Below are 24,779 nucleotides of genomic sequence, written 5' to 3'. Positions count from 1 at the left end.
AACTTATCAAACCATGTAAAAGTGTATTTTCAATAAAATATGCAAAAATTCTCCTTTTCATTTAAAGTGAGTTTGCTGTTTCTTTTCCCCATGTACGATGGATCTGATGTGTGTATTGTATGAACATTTATAGAAACAAATAGTAAATTCAGGAATACCTTGTTCCTTTTAGCTGTAGATGAACTGTGTAATATTTAGGAAAGTATTGGAGGGGCTTCAGTGTGTTGCAAGATGTCTTTGCAGTGTGTTGTGCTGTGAAGTCTTGCATGTGAGATTTGTTTGCATGTACCAGCCCCAGAACTGTCTGATTTACTAAGGATACTTGAAGAGTAAGGATAATTCATAATACAAAGCAGAAAATATCCAAGGTAATGTTATGATCATGATGATCGTCCATGTCCCACATTTCTTGCATTATTGATACATGTTTTCTGTACCTTCTTTCCAAAATAGCAGATAACCTTGATGTCCAGCAGAGTGCCAGTGGCTTAACATTTGTCGTCCATGTGATTTGTACTGGTGAGTCTGTTAGGCTGCTGGCTTTTGCAGAACTGTTTGGTGGTTTTGTGGTGTGAAACGTGTTGTTTTATAGTCTGAACAGTGGCCAGCAGGTTCACTTCAACTTTGACCAGAGCCTGATTCCAACCAATTACCCCAGAGAATGAATCCTGGCACCATATGCCAGTACTGTTACTGTGATAGACATCAAGAACAGATCCAGGCAGCTCTGCAGCTTCAAAGTTAATGCTGTTGCTTTAGTGTTCAGCACTGCTGTCACTGTAGACACATTCTTGTTCCTTGTGCTTGCTGAACTGCAGAAAGGTGAGAACTAACTACGTAGTTAAAATTAGAGGAAACATTTTCAAGAAAAGCACTCAAAATTTGATTCACCTCCAGCTTGTTTGCCTCTCATATGTTTGAGTGCTCTTCATTGACTGAATGTTGTGTGCTATTTTTCCTGTGTAGACCTCTAGGGAAAATTTTAAGTTAACTAAGAGAAACTTGTTAATACAAATTAAATACTTCTTTTTCTTTCCTTGGTTGACATGCCATTTCCCTATCTGTCAGTTGCACAGGGGTATTGAGTGTTTCTAAAGTCTAATTGTTATTTTCTTTAGCATGAGTGCTTTTCAAGCTGTTCTCAAGAGTTGAGCCCCTGTGTTCTCTCTAGAGTAGCTTATACAGCGATGACTTTAAGTTTTAATCAACTGATACTTGTTCTTGCTTTTTCTTCCGGCTCTGGCACTTCAGCACTTGCAATTCTGACAGTGTTTTGGCTGAACTTAGCATGCATATTAGTTTTGTGTGGTCAATAGTCTCTTAGCTGTTTTAAGTTACCTATAATATTACCAGCTTTCACAGGATCCCTGGACATGTTCCTTGCTGTCTTTTGCCTGCTTGCTTACTTCCCCTACCTCAAGTGATAAACAGTATAATAATTTTCTTGGAAAATATGATCCAAACTCCTAAGTTTATCAAGAAATCCATATTCCAGGAATAAAGCAACTGTACTCTTATTATGTGTCTGCCCTATGATGTACTCCTGAAGACATTTATCATTCCGTTTTGATAGTTACTACATGCTAGTTGTTTGATGATGCCATGAGCAATCAATGCTCTAGTCTTTTTTCTGTCAGAAAAAACATTTTGGGGAATGTGAGCTAAGGATAATTGATGCTAGCATGCTACAAAACTGTGTAGGAACTATTTTAATGTTGGAACGCTTCCTGCTTTTTCTACTTCATTGGATCCATAGAAATGCTGGTTCTAAGCATACAAAGCAGCATGTAGCTACATACTGCACTGCCATTGGTATTGTGCGCCACTTGCTTATGAGAATGAGGAGAATAATGTTTACTCAAGTTTGCTGAAGCTATGGCTTCACATAGAGAAGGGAAAGTTGCAATGACCATTTTCGTCTCTGCACTAGGATAGCTTTTGAGTAAAATAGGAGAGTGTTCTTCCTGGGTCTACCCATGTAGTAATGGTTGTGCAGGTGAGCCTACTAAGAGAGGCTGGGAAGGAAAGAGCTTGTTAGGGGTAGGAGAAGAGCCTGTCGGAATATCCCTCCAGTTTTTATTATATCAGCTCTGGATCCTTATTTCCAGTTTTGAGGCATGGATCTCCATGAAAACTCTCTTTGTAATACGCTTGCTAGAATGTCCACTGCTACTGTCAACATTTCCCACTGATCTGCCATTGCAGTAGTCAGCACCAACCCTGTTCTACTTGTTTGAGGAAACACTGGAGTTTGGGCATGGATGAGTGCCATTCACAGTATCTTAAACTTTTGGAAGTTGTTGTTACCCAGGCCAGAGTACATGGCATTAGGAAAACAAACTCGAAGATTCATAATAGTGAAGAAGGACATCATTGTTTCTGTTTTTGTTAAACTGATATACCTGTTTTTGTTATACTGTTTTTGTTATACTGATATACAAGAAGTGGAGGAGGAAGGAAGAGAAATGTTTTATCTGGTCATGAGGATGATGAACAGTCTCCCTGGTATACCGTGGCATCTGAGATTTAAAGTAAAATTCTGGTATTTTTGATGATTTCGCTTGAAAATGAAACAAAATGTCTTGTTCTCTAGAGTCTCAACAGGAGTCTTACCTTATGTATTTATTTTCTCTTTAAACCCAACTGCTGTTGTTGAGCAACTGAAGTGCTTAAAGACAGTGCTTGTGTTGGAGTTGCTCAGTAGCTTAAAGTAGAAAGCCTTGTGTAATTAGGAATAAAAAGGAATGGAATAATGTATATCTACTCCAGTTTTCAGTGAAAATGGTGAGATGCAGAATTTTCTGTCGAACATTAGTCTCTTATTAGGGAATAATACTGACATGCTTGTTCCCCTAATGATACTCTGAGAAACAATTTTTTAATATCCATAATCATATATGACTCTGAGACTGGACTCTAATCTTGTCTCTGAAGTACAGGGGCTTTATTATTATTGTGATATAATAATAGCTTGTCTTCTCTTTGAAATGTAGATTTTTTTTTTCTTTTTTTACTTTTGGTTATGTGTGGTTGAGGTTCTTGTAGGTTTTCCAGCTAGAGCTATTTGTGTAGTTTAAAAAGTGTGAGAAAAGGGAAGTCCATTCTGCCTTGTCCAGTTGGACTTCTCTCTAGTTCCTGAAGTGGTGCAGAAGAGAAAAGAAAGAAAAATTCTTATTATGCTTTTTAACATTGAACAGCTGCTTTTTAAATTACAGTAAATTCACGAATACAAACCGCACTGAGTATAAGCCGCATCTCTGGGTGTTGGCAAATATTTCAGTTTTTGTCCATAGATAAGCCGCACCCGAATATAAGCCGCTTCGTCGTTCGCAGCGAGGACCCGCGTGCAATTAGTAACAGAACCGCGGCAGGGCGGGGTTTACTGGCTGAGCTAAGGCTGTGCAGGCTCGGCCCGCTAGGGGCCGCTGACGGGGCCAGGTGGCCCAGCCCGGTGCTGCCGCTCGGGGCCCGCTGCCACTGGGCTCGGTCACCCCGGGTCGGTGCTGCCCCGCGGTGGCAGGCAGGGACGGAGCTTCCCCTGCTCCTACGGCAGCGGCGGCGGGCGGGGACGGAGCTTTCCCGCGCCCGTGGCGCCGGCGGCAGGCAGGGACGGAGTTTCCCCGCTCCTGCCGCGGCGGCGGCGGGCGGGGACAAAGCACCCCGTCGGCTCCCCGAGCCGCGGCAATGGCTGCGCGGGGCTCCCGTCGGCTCCCCGGGCCACAGCAGTGGCTTCCGCGGAGCTCCTGTCGGCTCCCCGAGCCGCAGCAATGGCGGTGCGGGGCTCCCGTCGGCTCCCCGAGCCGCAGCAATGGCGGCGCGGGCTTCCACCCCCCTCCCCGGGCCGCGGCAATGGCAGCGCGGGCTTCCCCCCCCCTCCCCGGGCCGCGGTAGGGGCAGCCCGGGTCCCCCCTCTCCTCCCCGGGCCGCGGCAATGGCGGCGCCGGGCCCCCCCCCCCCATCTCTCCCCTGGGCTGTGGCAGAGGAGGAAAGAGAGCTCTCCCGCCTCTCTCCCCGCCCCCCCGTGCTGCCTGCAGGGAGCCAGGCTCCACCCGCGATGCAACAGAGTAGCGATTTGTAACAATCGCAAAATGCCGACTTTGCAGCTGCTCGGCTCAGCACTCTGGCAGGCACTTCTGAGGTTGTATTAGCCGCTCCTGATTATTAGCCGCATTTCCGGTTTAGGAGCAAAATCTTAGTCAAATTGGTGCGGCTTGTATTCGTGAAATTACTGTACTATTATTTATTTATTCTTAAATGTACATTCTGGCATGACTCACAAGTGAGTTAGAGTATATGGGATTCATCCTCTTCGCTCTGGGGACATTTGTCTGCATCAGAGAAGTATCGCACATTGTGTCTTCTGCAGAGACTGAGTGCTGGAACCAATGGGTAGCTGTAGATAGGGAGTAAGCCATACTGGCAAAGATTTCTCATGCATGCACTGCACCTGCCTTTACTGTGTCTTGATCTGTCCCAGGCCCTTAGCTGCAACAGCAGTATAGGAACCAAATTAACGCTCTGCTTCACATGAGGGAGAAAAGAATTGAGCCATTCTTGCAGGGTGCTGCAAAACTCCACTAGTGGCTTTCAGATTTAAATCTGTAAACAGCCAATGTGCAATTTGAGTGCCCTAATGAAGACACTGTAAGGATACCTTAAAAAGCACAGTCCAACAAAATATTCTTACTGAGTTTCTGAATGGCATCCATTTTGTCCTTTCCTTAATAAGCGAACATGTTAATAAAATGGTTTTAGAGGACAGTATAGATACTTATTACATTATGTGGTGGCTTCTCTGAAAGACAGATCATTGTTGCAGTCATTTGGATTGTATTTTGCAAGCAGAGCTGTGTTTCAGAAGAAATTACACTGGCAGTCAGCAAACTGGCAGGTGAGGAGTGAAGAAGTGCTATAATCAGTATTTTGGTATTCAACTTGCTTGTGCAAAGCAGGCTTCTATCCAGATTCATGACAACTTTTGGACAAAAAGTTTCAAATTTGTGGAGGTTTTTTATGTCATTGCAAAATACTAAGCCTGTTTTTCCTTTTTAGCGAATCTTGCTAAAGGCTGTCTTCACTCAGGTTTGCGCTTCATTCAATCGCATTCTGGTTTTGCTCTTTTAAAGGTTTGGTTTTGCTGCAGTATAACTTTCAGCATCTGCAAGGACTCTCTATGGATTGGTGAACAATAGGGGGGGAGTGAAACCTTTGCCAGCTCCATACGAACTGAAGCCTACATTTTAAAATGTTTTGATCTTCAGTGCATCCATCTAATGTCAAGGTCCTGATTGATCAGTGCTGGGAATAGCATCAAATTCCAGCTGGTTGTGATGTGCCAGGTAATGATTAAACTGTCTCATTTGGGAAGGGGGAAGGAAAAGGAGATTAATAAATACATATTCTGCAATTCCTTAAGTCAGGATTCCTGTACAGGTGTGGAATAATTTTGGCCACTTACTCCTTAGTACCTCAGAGCTTTTCTATACTGAGGTCAGTGAGGAATGGCCTTATGGGATCCAGCTGTTGTTAGAGAAGTTGGGGTATGTTGCTACCTGTGATTTTTCTGTATGAAACCTGCAGTATTCAAGTCTGACTTGACAAAATTCTGAGCTCTTCTCCAAGCTGTGCTTTTGCCAGCTGTGGAATAATATTGCAAATAAGTTTTTATATGTAACTTAAAAAGCAGAACAATTGCATTTTGTTTTGTGTGATTAGATGAGGAATCCTTCAGTTAAAGACCTGTACTAAATGAATCTCTCTCATATAAATTACATTAAGGTTTTATGCATGTTGTCTCAAAAGTTTTTCTTCAATAAATGCTTTTTAAGAAAAAGAATATTGAATTTTGGTGTTATTAGATATGTTAAATGCAGGTCCTGTGTAGTAAAACTTTAGCTCAGCATAAAACAATGCATTTGTTTTATTTCTTCCAAAAGCATAAAACTAGTAAGTATGGAGCTGCAGATCAGAATGTGAATGTGGTGTGATGTTTTTTAGTGGAGGCGTGAGTGAATTCACCAACAAAATAAGAGCAAGTTTGTAGGTTTCCAAATTATACTTAACTATAAACATAGCCACTTCTTGTGTCAAGTAATAGAAAATAGGAAAAGCAATTATAAAGAAAATGAAGATAATTTGTTAATTAAATTTTTAGTTAGTGGCCGTTGCTCCTCATCCTTTTGCTGCACACCACTGAAAAGAGTCCATGAGATCCTGTCTCAGTCTTGTCCAGAGTAAACACACCCAGCTTCCTCAGTTTCTTCTGACAGGAGAGATACTCCAGACCCCTCATCATCATTGTACCTTCTTCTGGACCCTTTCTAGCAGCTCCTTCAACTATGAAGACTGGAATTATTGATCACGTTATTCCAAATGTTCCAATATTCCAGATTAGGGCTGAGCAGAGGGGGAGGATCACCTCCCTTGGCCTGCTGGGCACACTCTTATGATGCTCCCCAGGGTACCATTGGCCCTCCTGGCCACAATGGCACTGCAGGCTTGTGGTCAGCTTGTCATCCACCAGGACTCTCAGGTCCTTTCTTTTGGAGCTGTTCTCCAGTAGATCAGTCCCCAACCCCTGAGTCCTTCAGTTTAAAGCGCCTCTCACCACTCTGCCCAAGCTGGCTGCCAAAGAGTCTCTTGCCCTTTTTAGGCAGGTCCCATCCCATCCCTCCCATCCTTCTTTACCAGACTACAATCATTAAAATACAATTTCTGAATTTAATTTTACAATCTATGTTCTTCCTTTTCAGTCATAACCCAAAATGCTATTTGGAAAGGTGCTGATGAATTGCTTAAGCCAGAGTGGGCATTCTGCTATTACAACATTTATTCTTTAATTTCTTTGATTGAAATATTTAACACAACTTACTTCTTGCTTATCTTAGAAAATGCTGTGGTTAATTGTCACCTCCATTCTCTGTCTTTTCTCCCACCTCAACTTTGCTTAACTCATTGATTTAAAGATTAATGAAAGTAGGTCTCTTGAAGCTTCAAAATAATTAGAATTTTGCTTTAATGATAGACCTTGAAAAGGGAAGTTAGATGGGCTTTCCCTGAGGTTTAAATTCTTCTCCATTCTTTAAAGCAGCATAGTGCAATACTGCACATAAGCAAGGAGAAAAAAAATATTGTTTTCCTTATTATATGCCCTATTATGTTCAAAACTGCTCCTTAAGGAAAAGCTATTAAAAATAAATTGCATTAAAAATTTTTTTTGTTTTTCAAGACAAAAATGTACTCCAAAATCTGAACTGTTAGTGACTTCTTAAAAATTCCTATCTATGACTGAAATGAGAACTGAATGTATGTTTAACACATTATACATATGGCATGTATTAGGCATATATAGGACTACAAACATAAGTTGGGTTTTTTTTCTTCTTTCCTGGAAGAAAATTTCCTGAAAGTCAGGCACCATGTTAGTTATCACTCCTAAGACATAGCAGGAGGTGTTTCTTAAATTCTCAGCTTGAACCAATAGGAATATAGATCTGCATTTAAATGTTACCATCTCTAGAATATTCCCTGTAGTTAAATACATAATACAGAAAATATGACAGTAAGTAAACAGTTAATATACAGGTGTTATTTTAGAAGTGGCCCCATTGCATTGTTCTGTTTAGGAAGGTTATTCCCTTTCTAATTCATCTGTCTGTAAACAGCACTCAAAAATGTGAAAGCAGTGATTTATTTTAATATGCCAAACTGCTGTTTCTGACCTATATTATTCTGGAACATCAGTTGCCCTAAATTTTTAGGTTTTGAAGTAGTCTGAAGCCTACAATATTTAGTCAGGTCATGTATTGACTTTCTCTGGATTTCCTCTTCAATGTTAATTTTATTTGAACGGTGACTTCAGATTAGACTCTTATAAACAAGCCTTTCTTTCATGTTCCCAAGGCTTCATTTCTCACCTCCCTCTGTGAATTTAGAGTTTTAGAGTTATCTTAATGTTTTGGTCAATTCCTCTTGGTCATTGAGCTGTGGCTCCATTCATGTGTATCCTTCTACTGTGTTTGGAGCAGTGACCACCTGTTTACTCTTACTCTCATTATATTTTTGGCAGTCTCTTCATTTAGTCACTTAATTATTTTGGAAAACATATTAAATGATAATTCCTGAAGCATGCCAAAATGTGGAAGTATTTTAAAAAACACATTATTTTCTTTCCTTTTAACTTAACATAATGTTTTCCTATTTGTTTATAAGTCCATGGCTTACAGGATTAGCAATGCAGTGTATACCTCCTTAAATAAAATAATTACCTGATGTCTTGCTATTTATTCTTCACATTTTGGCAGGGTTCCTTAACGGATTACGAGAAGACTGGAGTCCTTGGTGGAAGTGCTTTCTTATTGGTTTTTTTTTGGTTTTTTTGGGGTTTTTTTTTGTTTGTTTTGGGTTTTTTAAACTCTCTCCAGTTAACAATGGATGATAATTTTTATTCTACATTTTATAATAATCAAAACACCAAATACAGCTGGACTCATAATATCTTTGGTATGTCATTTCATTTCCCATTCAGGGTTTTTTGATGCCCTGCATTCCTGTGTCTTTCACTGGTCTGGCTCTTCCCTTGCTCTCCTACTGCCTTAGCTTCCTTCTCCTTCCCTGTGTGTGACCCTGGTTTTTGCCCTCCACATCTCCCCAGTATACATTCATTTCCCATTGCCATTTCCTGCCTTTGCTGCGGCATTATACTGAGGTTTGGCCCTTTGGGCTTAGAGAAGTTTGACTTGATGCCAGGGAAGCAATGAGAAGTGATGGTCCTGCTGGCTGATGACAGCTTGTTCCTGAGCAAAGCAGCTGCAGGTAAATTTAGTTCTCTGATGAGAGCAACACTTTTTTCTCCCCTTTTAAATTTTTTTTTTCCACAGGGAAATTTTGAAAAAGGACGAGCATTTCATCAAACTTTAAGGAACTTTATGAAATATCCTAATAGTAACAGATTAGCAAAACCAGACGGTGGTGTGTTTACCTCAATTTTACATGAAATTTGAAAAACAAAAAGAAGTCCACCAGCACCAGAGCTTCAATGTATATGTTAGCATCTAAGCAAGGATTCTGGACCCTATTCAAAGCCGGTGGAAAAAATAGGCAATCTGGGCATGACTCGTTTAAAGCTGTTGTTGAAAATAATCGGATGAGTGCTAATTTCTCAAAGGTAGACATCTGAAGTTTGAACTATGTTATCTCACTAGAGAATCTCTTCAGGGATGAGGAGCATTTATATAGGAGCAACAATCAGTAGTAATTTTGCTTTTGGGAAACAACCATCTGAACTTAATATACTCCCTTAAAAGAAAAAATTCATTGAAGTATCAGTCTTTGTAACAAAATAAATCAGAGTAGTTGAATAGGTGCAATTGATTCCTTACACAAATGTTTCTGTGTAATTTCTGTCCTCTATATAATAAGTATGAAGTTTTTTAGGGAACATTTGTACTTTCTTAATGCTCAGCTAATTGGGCCCTTAAATGTAACATAAAATTTTTAGGCTGGAAGTGATGTGGACTTGGCCTCTGTTTGTGGGTTTTTTCAGGTAATTGTAACTGCAAATTAGTGATCATGTCACTGTAACAACAGAGCCATTTAATTTTGTTTTGCTCTTTAGGAACGGTAAGGCAGTGAGGGGGAGAGGAGAGTTTAGAGATTTCTGCATAGCTTATTGTCTACACAGACAAGGGGCTTTGCTGCCCTGTAGCTTCTGTATTGTCCCATAGAGTTTTGGTGGCTTGACCTGCTCTTCAGTCTGTTTGACCCTTGTCTTTCTACTCCAGCTTGTGCCTGTCTGATGCTAATTAGAGAGCTGCTTTCAGCCATGTTCTCCTGAAAGCAGGATGTTGTCTAAAGACCACAGTGGTGGTCCCAAACAGAGTGATCCAACACATTTTCCCAGTTGCCCTCTCTGCCTGTGCTGTGAGCATTTGCCATAGGAGATGCATTATGTAGTTATTAAGCAATGAGGTTAAGGTATCAAGTGCTCAAACACTGTAGCATTGGCTTGCTCTCTGAGTAGGTAACGCATTCAGCAAGGAGCATGCTGATGTCCTGCCTGTCTGTGCTCGCATTTTGGTTTAATTTTTTTTTAAATGTAGCTGTTGTATCAAAACACAGAGAGTGCCATATAAAAGACTATTATGTTGAAGATTCAAATAGTGCAAGACTTTTTGTGTGCTGGACTGCCTTTGCATTCCTTGTAAAAGTAGCACAGAGGAACTAACAGGCATTTGGTGTCAGCACTTCAGAAAATAACTTGAATATTTTGAAGTAGCTGCCTGAATAGAACCAAAAACAATGTATAAATTACCCTCAAATGTATAAATTAACCTCAAACCTGTTTTCTATTCTTTCTTTATTGTGCAGGACTTTGTTAAAACTCTGAATCTTGCCTATAGGACTTTTGTTTTTTGAATAATAAGTATAATGTTCTTATATTGCACCTATCAACTAGAATATCCTGTAAATATATCATAAAATACTTGGATGGAAAACAGTTGCCTAAGTCCATCTCAGTAAAGTTACTGTCGACTTCACAGGTATGTCCTTGGATAGCTAAGACAGCTTGGAAAGCATATTAACTAAAACTTCTGTTTGTAATTTTTTGTCTTTTTCTTTTCATCACGACTTCACATTTTGATAAAGGTTAGTGATGGTAGCATTCACAGACTGCTGATGCTTCTGATTTTTTTCATCTTGTTTTGAGTAGTGTTATGAATGACGTGATAAGTTTGTTTGAGTCCATTATAAATTAAGAACCATTTTTAAAATCCAATCTATTTTGTGTTAGCAAAGGCACAAAAATTAATTTCTGTTAGATTGCTTTATGTATTTATCAAATGAATAATTGCAGAATATCCATACTCAAAACCAGTTGAAACAGTTTTATATGCATATTTGCAGGTGTATAAATCTTGCTTAGTCAAGAAAATAGTCTGCCAAAACATGAGAAATGTGACAAGTTTTGATTTCAGAAATTTTGTTAGTGAGACCTAAGTGATTACTTGAGTTAAGTTTGTGAGCAAAAAAGACTGTACACAGCTCCTTTTTAATTAGTAGCTGTGGGCCTTATTATTTGGGAGTGATTAGACAATGCTAAAAGACTCAGCTAAGATGGAAAACTTACTTTCCTCCTGACTATTTTTAAAAATTCCAAATACTAACATAAAGTGCAGTATGCTAAGGGTGATCATTATTCATAGAATTGTAGAATATCCACAGTTGGAAGAATTATCCACAAGGATGATTGAAGTCAAACTTCTAGCCCTACAGGAGAATCTTAAGAATAAGACTGTGTGCACAACAGCATGGTCCCAATGTTTGAATTCTGTCAGGCTTGGTTCTGTGACCTCTTCCCTGGGCAGCCTGTTCCAGTGCATGACCATGTTTTAAGACAACAACCTTTTCCTAATATCCAACCTAAGCATCTTCTTACACAACTCCAGGCCATTCCCTTGAGTCCTGTCACTGGTCACCAGTGAGAAGAGATGTGTCTGCCCCTCTACTTCCCCTTGTGTGGAATCTGTAGACCGAGAGGAGGTCTCCCCTCAGTTTCTTCTTCTTCAGGCTGAACAGACCAAGTGACCTCAGCTGCTTCTCATAAGGCCTCATCTCCAGACCCAGACCCATCCCCATTTTGATAGGCTTTTTCTGGATGCTTTCTAGTAGCTTTATATCCTTTTTTTGTTGTGGTACCCAAAACTGCCCCCAGCACTGGAGGTGAGGCTGCCCCAGCTCAGAGCAGAGCAGGACAATCCCCTCCCTTGCCCAGCTGTGATGCTGTGCCTGATGGACCCCAGGATAGGGTTGGCCCTCCTGGCTGCCAGGGCACGGCTGAGTTGTGTTCAACTTGCCATGGACCATAACCCCCAGGTCGCTTTTCCATGGCACTGCTCTCCAGCCTCTCATTCCCCAGCCTGTCCTTACATCCGGGGTTGCCCCATCGCAGGTGCAGAATCCAGAATTTGCCCTTGTTGAATGTTATATGGTTGGTCATTGCCCATCTTTCTAATTTGTCACAGTCTTTCTCTAGGGCCTCCCTGGCTTTGGGGAAGCCAACAGCTCCTCCCAATTTAGTGTCCTTTGCAAACCTGGTATCCCTTCCAGTCCTGTGTCCAAGTCCTTTGAGAAAATGTTGAAGAGCACAGGACCAAGGATGGAGCTCTGTGGAACCCCACTAGTGACCCCATTCACTGGCACCCTTTGTGCCCTACCCATGAGCAGTTGCTCACTTATCATATGATATGTTTATCCAGCTGTGTACTGGACATTTTGTTCAGAAGGATCCTGTGAGAGACAGTATTGAAAGCTTTACTGAAATCCAGAAAAATTACATCAGCTTGCTTTCCTCTATCAACTGGATAGGTCACCTTGTTGTACAAGGAAGTAATTTTGACAAGTAGGACTTTACCCCCATGAAGCTGTGCTGGCTGTGATAGATGACTGTGTTGTCCTTCAGGTATTTTTCAATACCTTCCAGGATAATCTTCTCCATAATTTTACCTGAGCTGTTACTCTGTTTTGTGTTTGAGCATAGTTATTATGTTAAATGCTTGTTGGTGTGCTTGAATATTTAGAGAAGTTCTATAATAAGTGGATTGCCGTGAGTCATCTTGATTGTTCTTCAGACTGAAAAATTACTCCATAGAAGAAAAATTACAGGACTAAAACCTTCTTAGGGCAGGTATTGGTAGTTTGTAATGTAGGAGTGTGGATTTCATGTGTGTGCGTTTTATTTCTGGTGTTTTTGCTGTGAGTGATTACTGCTGAGCTTCTGTGATTCTATCACAGCCCCAAATTGCTCTTAAACAGGAAACCTTGTCCAGTCATTTTTAAAAAAGAGTGCTTTGGCTGATGTATTTGGCATGTACCTTGTCTATGACTATAGTTATAAGATACCTTATTATTAAGTGAACAAGAGGAAGAACTGTAATAAAGAAAAATGTCATGACACATAAGATCTCTTCAGGTTTTTAATCACAGTGCTGCTTTTCTCTTACTAAAGCAGTAACAATGTTTTCACTGCTCCATCACTCTCAGGTTTACAGATACCTTCCTGAATGTGACTTTGCTTCCAACCAACTTCATTTTTACCTTATTAAAGAAAAAAGCAGTTAGAGTCTTCTCAACTTGGAATCTGTGACTCTGAACTCTTACTTGAACATTTTGATAAAAGATAAAATACTTCTTGATGTTGATTTCAAAACTAGTATGCTCATACCATTTGATGTAAGGGCTACTTTAAAAGTTTGTTTAAAACTTTGTGATCCACTTATGTGGGAAATGTCCCGGAATGTTTTTCCTCTAAAAGTGAGTAAAGTTATGTAAAGACTAGTGTGAAAATCTGATTTTGTAGCTGACTATAGACTGCCTAGAAGTTGTTTAAAAAAATCCTGGCATTTGAGTATTGATACCCTTTGTAATTCTATTTTATATTGCTACAGTTATGGATGTTGTTCTCATCACTGTTGCTACTCTTACCAAACTGTTGTAGTCAATATCTTCCAAGAGTTAATTCCACCTACTTCACTTTCTTGCTTCTCCAGTGAAATCTGTTCTTTTTAATTTTTGTCTAAATTAGAGAACTCTCTTCCCCTGCTAGTTTCATGTAAGGGTATTGTTTCATTATTCCTGTTGCATCCTGAATGTTTTATTTATTTATGTGTTTCTCCAGTGGAGTGGGGTTAGAAAAGGTCAGTAAATAATTGGGCATTTTCTCTCCCCTTTTTCTTGCAGTAAATCAGGTCTTAATGCTCAATTACTCTGCAACTATTCAGACTATTGCAGAGTAGGTATAAGTCACTGTGCTCTAATTTGGCAGTGTTTTAGACTTTCTCTGTTGGCTTTTCTACCAACACTTCTGCTATTGGTAAAAATGACTGTATGATGCAAGGCAAAGCAGAGTCAAATTTGAGGCGAGGCAGAATCTTTTCTTTAATACCAAATTTCTAAGTCTGAATCTTTTGCTGAAGTGCTGGTGCCTTCAAGTTGTCATGTGCAATGCCTTTTGTATGACTATGGTTAAAATTATTAGTAAACCTTTTAAGCTGAGTAAGTTCTGTGATGTTAATTATCAGCAGCATTTGACTTTCATATTACAGCACTTAAAACCCAGAAAGACTTTTGTATGAGGCAGGTTATTGTTTTTTAATGCTGTCTTGTAGAAATTTTAACCTCCAAGTTGTCATTTCTTTAATAATGGTTGTTACCTTTTTTGTCCCTAATAGGAATGCATGAGTGGTCATACTAGATCAAATTGCTTATCCCTCTTATTGTAATGCTCACAGGAATGAACAGCAGGTGAAGAAGGATGTGAATGAGAGCAGAGGAAAACCTAGTATCACCTTAATACCAAGGATCTGCACTGAATACCTATATTATTAGTGAGTGTTAGGAAGAATAAAGCAAAAACGTCACTTTGTAGTTCACTTCCTGCATACCACCAAATGTTTACACATAGCTGCTCCATGGAATTTTTGTGGGCTTTTTTTTTCCCATTTTGAAAGTTCTCAGTCTGTTGAGCTGCTCCTTACGAAATAAGTTTATCTTTTTTTTCTATCTATATGATTTCTTGTTTCCTTTTTAAGAGAAAAAACAAAGAGAGCATGGGTTCTCTAAATCAATAAATAAATAATTGGGTGCGTACACAGGTATATAGTGTGAGATTTAAAAAAAAATCCTTATATTCTACTTGAAGTTTGTAATAAATCAGCATTAAAACACAAGCTTATGAATATCTAATAACTCCTGAGACTTCTTTTTCTTTTTCATGGGCAATAGCTAGGCCCAAGTCCATTACTTTGTAAATAGGTATACTCAGGGTATGTTCTGCTTGACTAAATATGCATCTATAGAAGATGTTAGGATTTATTAATTTAATAATTTTCATGTAGTGTATAATTGCCTGCAAAATACTCTAGAATGCTTTCTGCAATGCTTCAGAATTGGCAGTAGTTCTTACTATTGGATTTAACCCAGCAAACTTTTTTTTTTTATTTTCACTCTTACTTCTTTTTGCTCCTACACCTGTTTTTCAATAATTTATTAAAACGAGAACAGCAGAAGTACTTTTTGGATCTTTCTAAACACATTCCAATGGGTGTTAAGAATATTTTGAGCCTGTCATAATCTTTATGCCTTTTTTTCTAGCTGTCTTGTTTTAAAAGTAGCATTTTCTTTTATTTGCATCCTTACATGGCAGCATTTTGCTCATGAACTTGTTATTAAAAGCAGTGTGTGGTTCTGGAAATTCTGACTTTTTGAAAGACATCCCCAAAAATGAATTTGTTAGGATGATACCAAATTTTTAGTTTATTTATTTGTATTATAATACATGCATTTTTCTATTTTAATCTTTCTTCTATTGCATTTAGCTCTGTTTGAAAGTAATATATCGGGTTCTCCTTTTGTTGAAGTTTTGTATCAGGATTTAGATCAATATAAATGGTTACTACCACTTTACGCAAATCAAAATGACTCATTATCTTACTTGCACTAGCCATGGTAGTGAACAGATTTTTGAGAAATAACTGTAAACCTAGAAATGTATATGCAGTTTGTCTTTCATGAAGGTACACAGGCTTTATTTAAATATGCAGGAAGATTTACCTCCAGCTTGGTTTTGCTAGGCTTCTTTAGAACGTAGCACAGTGCTGTTTCATCTTGACTAACCTACATAATTTCCTGCCATCAGCATTTTTTCCGTCTCCTCTAGGTCGTTAATAAATACAAGGAACAGTATAAGTCTCAGTACAGCTCCCCAGGGCACACCACTGTTAACTTCTCTCTGTGCTGAGAGTCTGCCCTTTATTAAGCTCCTTTGCTTCCTACCTGTTGGCTGGCTTTCAGGCTATGACAGGGCTTTACTGCTCACTCTGCGGTTACCAAGGTTGTGTTTTGTTTCGTTTGTTTTTTAAACTGCTTCTGATGTAGGACATGTAACCTACATTCAGGACTGCTTCCTTGCACACTGTTTTCTTAACTCTCCCGAAGAGTTCTAACTGTGGAGGGAGGCCATATTTCATTTGTAAGGGCTGTACTTCTTTTCATCCCTGTAATGCTCATCAAAATGCTTTATCTCTCCATGTAGATTCGACCACACAGTCCTCAACATCCAGATATTTTTCACTTTTAAGTATGCTACAGCTTACCCTTCAATGAAAGAGGGTTCTATCAGGAAACCGTAATTCAGGTTGATGTCGTGTGGTAATGAGTGAAGCACCTAGATATTTTCCCATGAAATTGTAGCACTAGTGTCCTCTTATTCTGATGCCTACTAGCAAAGAAAGTGAAATTGTATCTACATAGATTTAAGGGGTTTTTCAGTTGCCTTATTTTGTAAAGAATATACATTTTGTTACATTTTGAAAATTACACCCTGAAAGTAATTTACAGGATTTTAAACTTCCTGAATAAAGAAGCCCCCTTCTTCCTATATGCCATATTTAATCTGGCATACTAGAAACTGTAAAATAGTTTCTTTTATTAATTTGGTGCTATTACAGTGTTCCTTTTATGTAGTATTTATCTTCTATGGTATCATCCATTTGGCTTTGAATTTATTTTCTCAGTTTTTCACTCCTTTCAACAGTTAACATAGTTGCTATTTTTTATTTTGGGTTCATTGCTCCATTTCACACTTCCTCCTGATTCTCTCAAATCTGAGAGCTAAGTAAGCTGTTTGCCTGTTTTAGCTGAGTTGCAAATTATGGAAAGAAAAACTTTTCTGTTTAGCAGCAGGCATAGATGTAGTAAGTTTTATAGCTGATGTGTAGGCAAGCAGAGCTGGGTTTATCTTTGTCTAAAACATTTTGACAGGGGCATTGTCACTGTCAGTTGAAATTCAAAACCGTCAAAATTCTGTCTTCAGTCTGTTTTAATGTAATGTAAACTTCCACATTAGTGGATTCATGAACAAGGACCTTGCTATCATGGGATTTGTGTGCATGCATAGACTAAATGTTGCCATATGCAAACCCCTTACTAGTTTAATATTCAGAAATTTTGATTATTTTGGGGTAGACCATTGATATTTTAAAGCATGATGCATGTGTTGCATACTTGAATTTCTCATCTGATGCTACTGAGATTATAAAATTTTTGAATTTAGAAAAAAAAAATCATGTGGATGAATGGAAGACGGTATATCCTTGTGTTTCATTATTTAAGTACACTGTGGCACCGATTACATGTGTATATATGGGGATATGGATGTGTGGATCACTTAAACTTGGTTTTTTTAAGAAAAGTACTTTAAAAGAAGAAGAATAATGATTTTACACTAAATGTTATGATGGATTGCTCCCTGAAGAGTATGGGGAAAAATAGTTTTGAGGGGGTGGAGAGGGTTTAGTGCTATTTATAACCTGGTAATAAATTTCAATGTCAGAATGCGACTGGGAAGACCTTGTCCTTTGGTTTCATTTGCTTCATTCTTTGTAGGGTATGTTCCTTTGGGAAATACTTAGGTAATACTATTTATTTAGAGTGATTGAGGTAACAAAGTAATTCATAGCTTTGAATTGATAGAATGCTTTGATTGATAATGAGTGCTGCTGCTTTTTGTCTTGATGTACTATTTGCAGTGACATAGTCAGAGACACATAGCTGTTCTTTTGCATAGGAATTAATGTCTTAAATGTCTTAAAGCTCAAAGTTGTTCTTTTTCACCCTCAATTGCCTCTGCCCAGCTGAGGTACCATATTCCAGGTGGAAGCACCCAATCTTCTCAATAACAGTGAGGAAAATGAAGAGGTCTCTTGTCACTTGTACTTGCTCCAGAGTTGTGAAGGGTTCAAGTTAAGAACAGACTTCATTGTGTGACATCTAATGTGATCACACCCAAGAGAAAGACCTTCTGCTGAAGAGATTCATTCAAATAGAGATAGATCAGTGCAAACCAAGTAGAAATAGATTAGCCCAAACCAAATTCTTTACTTTTTTCTGGGATGTTCTACTACTCTTCAGCACTCAGAGGTGACAGACTACCATCATCTTCCTGTGAGTGCAGTCAAGGATGGCGCTCACCTTGGAGGTGAGCTAATGCTTGAGGAGTGGTTTTTCAGGTAGGTACGTGTGCATGGAAGATGCAGATGTTAAGTGTTGATGCTTTCAAATGCTCCTTCAGAAGACCCAAGAGGTAAAGCTAGAGAACGGTTGTGTAACTTGTTTCTTCCCCATTGTGCTTGAATTCCAGCAAGCAGCATTGACAAACCCTGTGGGTGTGCAGATGCTGAACATGAGAATGATCAGTCTGAGCTACCAGGTCATTCTGGTCAGGCACATCCTCACTGCTTGAGATGTGGAAATGATTTTAATTCATCTTTTTTGGTCAGCAGAATTACAAACAAACCAACTTCTCTCACCTTCTTTCTTTATTTGAGACTTGATTCATAGTTCCTGTTTTTTTTCTTTCCTCACCTTTAGTAGTTTGGTGATAGCAGGGAAAGGTGGCCATGCAGGTCTTTATGATTGTCCTTCTTGAAGGAAGATAATTGGCTATATGTGGCTCCAAGCAAGAGGTGACATATACTGAATTGGGCAGGTGGCTGCTGGGGGTGGCACAGTGCTTCTTTCATTTGTTCAGCTGTTAAAAGCTTCGAGGATGGGCATGCCTTCTGTATAGTGCTTGTCTGCTGTTGTTCACTTGCTGTTGCTGTAAAATGTACTTCATAGTTTTGTTTCTGCTGAAAGTTGTCACTAGTATATGCTCATTCACACCTAAGTCATCATGTCTTTCTGGCCAAAAAGTAATTCTGTATTCTCATAATAATAAAGAAAGCAAAAAAAAAAGCATAATAGTCATCGGTCATTTGTTAGAGGATGACATCTTAGAGGTCAGAGCAGGCAAAGAGCTGGCTGCTATATTGATTTGGAATGCCACAGAGTATTTCTTGCAGGCTGGAAGTCATTACTTTTACAGACCTGTTATGTCTTATGTGCTCAGCATAAGCTTACTCTTTTGGCCCTTGCTGCATGCTCTCCTGATGTGGTCCAAGTGTTTCAGACACTGGCTGTACAGCCTTACTTCTGCCTCGTGTCACACACTGCTGATTCACAGATCTGTGACCTTTCACTCATTTACTGGTGTATAGTCCAGATATGTGGGAGGGACAGGGGGGCTCTGTTACTCTTTGGAAAATGTGTTAAAAGAAACAGACTTTCAGTACCAGCTTCATAAACTCGGCATTCCCTTTCAAAGGGTCTAATTTGCCTTTGGCTGAACAGCCTCTCAACTCTGCGTGTTGGGAACCCAAGCATAAGTGTGTGTTTTTTGTGTGAATAGATGCCTTTTTCCCTGGATGCTGCTTCCATGGAATGATGTGTTAGACTTTTACATGAGATTTCTTTGCTGCTTTTTCAGAAATTACTGAGCTGCCACTTCTTCCATAGTCTGACTAGAGAGGTAGGGAATAAACTTAATAGAAAGTTTTAAGAAAACAAAGCAGGAATTTTCAGGAGTGTAACAGGCATAATTCAAGGTAATTATTAAGAAAAAAGGAGTGAAATTAGGAGGGCTAGTACTGATAGTTTTTGCTTACAATTGTAGATTGTTAAATTAAGATGTTATCTGCATGCATTCTGTCCTGCTTTCCATACTTTTAATTTTGTTAACTGGATAGCTTTTGCCTTCTTCCACCTGCTGCTTTTTCCAGACAGTCTTTGAATGTTATGGGAAATGCATGCATCTTGTTTTTGTGCTTGAAAAGATTTTCATGTACCATCTCACTTGGGGTGCCATAAAAATACTACTGGTTTGGTAATTGCAGACTTCAAGTTATTTCAAGTGTGTGGTGAAACATGAACATTTCACTTAGTGGCTGCAGAAAGGGACAAACAAGATTTGTTTTTCTAAAAATAAAAGTAATGTTTTGATATTATAAGTAATGTACAATCCATTGTTTACAAATAAAGGGTGAATATATGAAATGTACATGTGAATAAAGAATACTGTACATACAGGGCAAACTCTGGGTATATATGCTCATTAGCAACCACTTCCAAACTTCTATCAAGTGAACCAGATTTTAAAGGAATACATGGCTAACATGACTGATATTTTGTTATTGTGTTGGTCATAGTCATAGCAGCAGCTCTTGCACTATATATGGTATTTTAGAAGCCTATAAATTACTTTATGAGCTACTAGGAAACAAGAAGTCTTTGAAAGGCGTATTTGGTATGAAATGTGATTGTTTGCAAATCCAACTGATACATTGCTGAACTTCCATTTTTCATATTGCCAGGCTATTCAGAAAAATCCAGATATTTCTGAAACTAATTCATTGACAAAATCCTACTTTCATCAGTGAAGTAAGATCCAGATGTGCACTTCTGTGTATTCTTAACTCTTTTATGTGTCTTCTCAATTTCTCTGCCCTGAAATGTTCAATGGAAATACTAGCACTTAATATTTTTCTTCCAGAGCTATTATGTTTGCCTACATAATAATTTTACTCCTCTCCATCCTCAACAAAATAAAGAAAATTCCCAAATGGAATCCTCTACAGTGATGAATGCCTTCAGTGCAAAGCTTGAGTGGAAGCCCAAACACTGAGCTGCTATTTTTCTTTTCAGCAGGAGAAAAACATGTAATGCCTTAGCAGTGTTACTTGTAGTCTTCCCTTTATTGATGTAATTCCTCTGCATTCCATCAAACTAATGTCTACCAACGAAAACACATAAAGGAAAAAGGAAGCACTATTTGTTATTATTTTCATTTGTCAAGCAAGTTAGTGCTTGTTCTGTCTTCACTTCTTGCATTTGAAACTGAGTTCTCCATCCTACATCATTATGCCATTTTAGCTCCTCACAGTCTTTGTGGCACTCATCATAGCAGCACAGTAAATAATTTTTTAACATTGATTTTCTACAGAGAAGTAAATGGGTCAAGAAGTTTTATAAGATACATCTTAAAGAATTTCTCTCTGTATTTCGGTGATTTCAGTGGGCATTAAAATTCTGGTAATCTGAGTTATGTTCACTACCAGACCTAGACCTGCATCCCCTTTGCTTGATGTGAGCATGGCAAATGGTAATGATGGGTACCAGGCCTCTAAGGAGTGTTCCATTAGACCACAGAGGTAATGAGTTTGGCAAAGCCAGCTATAAATTCTCCTCCAGGTTGGGAGGTTTCTGTTGGTCTTTGGGATATGGAGACACAATTTCATCCTCTTCCAGATGGTTCACTGTGACCTGAAGCTGCAGCAATCAGCTGATGATAAGGGACAAGCTTATTACCCATTTCCCTAACAAGATGTACAGCACATATCAGCACAAGCAGTGAACCAGCAACAAATTAAATAGTTTTACTGTTCGTGACAGAACCTTAATTAATAAAATCTGACTCCGAGTGAGCAATTGTGCCCCTAGGCAGAATTGTAATTAGATGTTTTAAAGACTCATGGTATTTTTTTTCATGCGTTGTTATTGTAATTGTTGTAGTTTTGGTCTTCGGTTTTCATTCGTGCATTCAAGAATGATTCTTGCATTCAAGAATCCTGAAGATCTGAAAACGTAGGGAAAGGAAGCATTACTGATGTGTGATGAAGTGTTGCTTACATTGTTCTTTCTGTTTGTGGCTCATAGGGGTTTTATTTTTTCCCTCTGGTTACTTGCCACTTTATTCCATGGTTGTTGTAGATATTTTTAAATGGAAACTGAGAGTGAAGTATAAAATGACTGAGGGATAGATAAACTGCTTCAGTAAATGGGTCTGAAGATTTTTGACTTGTCTCTTCAGGGCAGGTTTTGCAAAAAGCCTGGGACAAGAGCACTGTACCATTGCTATTATCAAGATAGTAGCATTATTCAAACAACTTTAATTTAAAAAAAAAAAGTACATGAAAAGGCGGGGACTCCATTGAGATTTTAAAATACGGGTTTTTTAAAACTCAACATTGTAAAGTGAACTTCTTTTTAACTTAATAACAGAAAAACTATCACAGAACAACTAACTCTTGAGGTGCTAATATATCCAATTTTTCAAGTATTTTATTTTCATGTGGAATGACAGTGAAAAGTAATGTAATGGAGGATTGGAGGGAGTATTCTAACTATAGTATTCTAGGAGTGCACTAATTGCCATTAGACTATGATAATAATTTTATTTTCCAATTACTTAGATTAGTAATCTATTAATCCTTTTCTAAAGGGAAATTTTACACTGAAAATGAAACTGGTTATAGTCGGTGCTGATATTTGCCATTTTTGGCCCTCTGTCCTGGCTTTAGTCAAGTGTTATTTCTTATAGACTATGATTTATACCTAAATGTGAGAAGTCTCTGGAGACTTGGAGGTGCCAATAAAATGGGCCCTATCAGATGTGGTGGACAAATTTAGACTATAGAAATCAGGTGCATAAAAAGCACCGCTATTAGGAAGGGGTAGTGGAATGTGTGACTTGTCTGAGTGGTGATGGCAGAACCCAGCACGTGTTTAGGTGTCTTCTCAGGAATGGACCCCTAAACAAACGTCTGACTGACTGCTATTGCCTTCTATGAATACAAAACTCACTGGTGGTGAAAGTTACTACTAAAGTCTTAAAAAAAGGAATGATATTCTGAAATGAAGTCATGCCTCTTTTAATGTTAGTGTTGAAGCCAATCATCTGGAACTAGAGATTTAAATGAAATGTGAATGCCAGAAACTCATTTCTTGTACATCAAACTTTGACACTGCTGTAGTAGTACCAGACATTTGAACTCTGAAGTGTATTGACTTCTGCACAATATAGAAAGCCCTGTTTATGTTATCTGGAAGTAGTAGCAAAGAGAATTGAGTTGATTTCCTACTAATTTTCTGAGTGCATATTCAAAGTATGATATTTTTATTTTTGATGTTGTTTTGAAAATGTGAACTGCTTAGTGTAGCTTTTGATCAGCTTGTTAAATGAAGCTATATTACACACCTGTGTCAAGTTTAAAATTAGGTATGTTTCTGCATATTTACTTACTTAGTGTTTACAGTACATTTACTGATCTCTCTGCTGGAGGCATGATGGAAAAGATCAGTAATACCTCTATATGCCTACATGGAATAGTTGGAATATTTTCAATTCTTTTTGGTTCCACAAGTATTAATAGAAATCTTTCATTTGTTGTTCCAGTTGCAGGTGGTCACCTCAAGTTCTTTGTGCAATTTTGGGTACCACAACATAAGAAGGATGTAAAGTTATTAGAGAGCATCCAAAGGTGTGTCACAGGAATAGTGAAGGGTCTGGAGGGAAAGTTGTATGAAGAGCAGCTGAGGTAATTTCGTTTATTCAGTCTGGAGAAGAGGAGACTGTGGAGGTGACCTCATTGTGGTCTACTGATTATTCATGAGGGGAAGTGCAGGGGCCAATGCTGATCTCTTCTCTGTCGTGACAATGAAAGGACCTGAGGGAATGACATGAAGCTTTGTCAAGAGAGCTTTAGTTCTGATGTTGGCAAAAGTTTTTTTCCTCAAGGGTTTAGTCAAGCACTGAAAGGAGCTCTCCACGGAGGTGGTCACAGCATCAAGCCTAACAAGTTCAAGAAACACTTGGACAATGCTCTCAGGAGCATAGTGTAATTTTTGGGGTTGTGTTTTGCAGGGCCAAGAGCTGGACTCAGTGATCCTTGTGAATCTATTCCAATAGAATATTCTATGATTTGAAGTAGTTACATTAGTATATCTATCCTTATGTAAGTTCACCTGGTTTTAGTAGTCCATGTAAATTTAATTGAATTGCCAGTTATGTTTAAACCATGACAATGAGAGACTATTTAATATTGGAATAAATTCTCCTGTTAGTGGATTAAATTTTTTTTTTGTAAGTAAGGCATAATGGAATGTTTAACCTCTCTGTTGGGAAGCCTGGCCAAGTGGAGGATGACTGACAAGAAGCTGGGACAGTGTATAAAAACATTGGTCCTTTCTTGCAGACTCATTTCTTCTGTTGAGGAATTGGCAGTACTGTCCAAAAGTGATGTTTTTCTCCAACTATACAGTTTACTGCAAGGTTGATAAATATTCTTATTGATTCAATTACTTGGATAAATAAATCTATTTCTGTCATTGGTAATGGTTATGTATGCTGCATATAGCAGGTAGATGCTATAGCATGCGTGTTTATTTTAGGTGGCCTTTCACACTTTAAAACTCAGCACTGGTGAAAACCAATCAACATCATATTATTGTCAGAAACTGGTGGTGGGGAGGAAGGAGAAGAGACCATGGAACTGTTAAGGGAACTTCTTTTTCTACTGCAATGAGTTTTTCAGGTAAGGAAGATACTAGCTTCTTCTTGTGACTCAGTTAATAAATGTTGACCTCTACAATATAATTCAAAGTTCACAGTAGTTAGAGAAGTCTTATTGTCCTCTATGAATTTTTGGGTTACAGCAGCCAAAAAGGCACTTATTCCTTGCCCTTTCATTTGGGAACTGTGATTTCGTGGGGGCTTCCTGTTCCCGTGAGGTGACTGCTCTGAGTTGACTTTATTCAGAATTGATTACAGAAACAACTCGAGGCTGTCCGTGCTTTTAGTGTGCTTGTCAGTGCCTATTATTGTGTTTGTCAGGCTTTTTATAGACAGTCTGTGAACTTTAAAAATATAAAATGCTTACATTCATTATGATGAATGGGATTTAACTGAAATACTCTTATTAACTGGAGTATTTATGTAGTATTTTACACTTTTGAAGTGCTATACTAAGATTAATTAATTTTCAAAACACCCCTGTACTGTAGGTGAGAAACTTTGTGTCTAAGTACCATGAGCAGTGCTGAGAATGTCCCTAAAAGGCTATAAAAAA

At 38.6% G+C, this 24,779-nt stretch overlaps 1 protein-coding gene across 1 annotated transcript in view; it reads left to right on the top strand.

The window, feature by feature from the left end:
* The window catches only part of TMTC2 (transmembrane O-mannosyltransferase targeting cadherins 2), a 245,508-nt gene that overhangs the window by 62,660 nt on the left and 158,069 nt on the right, over positions 1–24,779 (top strand). The window lies entirely within an intron of this gene.

Source organism: Catharus ustulatus, chromosome 4 (assembly GCF_009819885.2).
Source record: "Catharus ustulatus isolate bCatUst1 chromosome 4, bCatUst1.pri.v2, whole genome shotgun sequence".
Taxonomy (NCBI): domain Eukaryota; kingdom Metazoa; phylum Chordata; class Aves; order Passeriformes; family Turdidae; genus Catharus; species Catharus ustulatus.
This window is presented reverse-complemented; position numbering and strand designations above follow the sequence as displayed.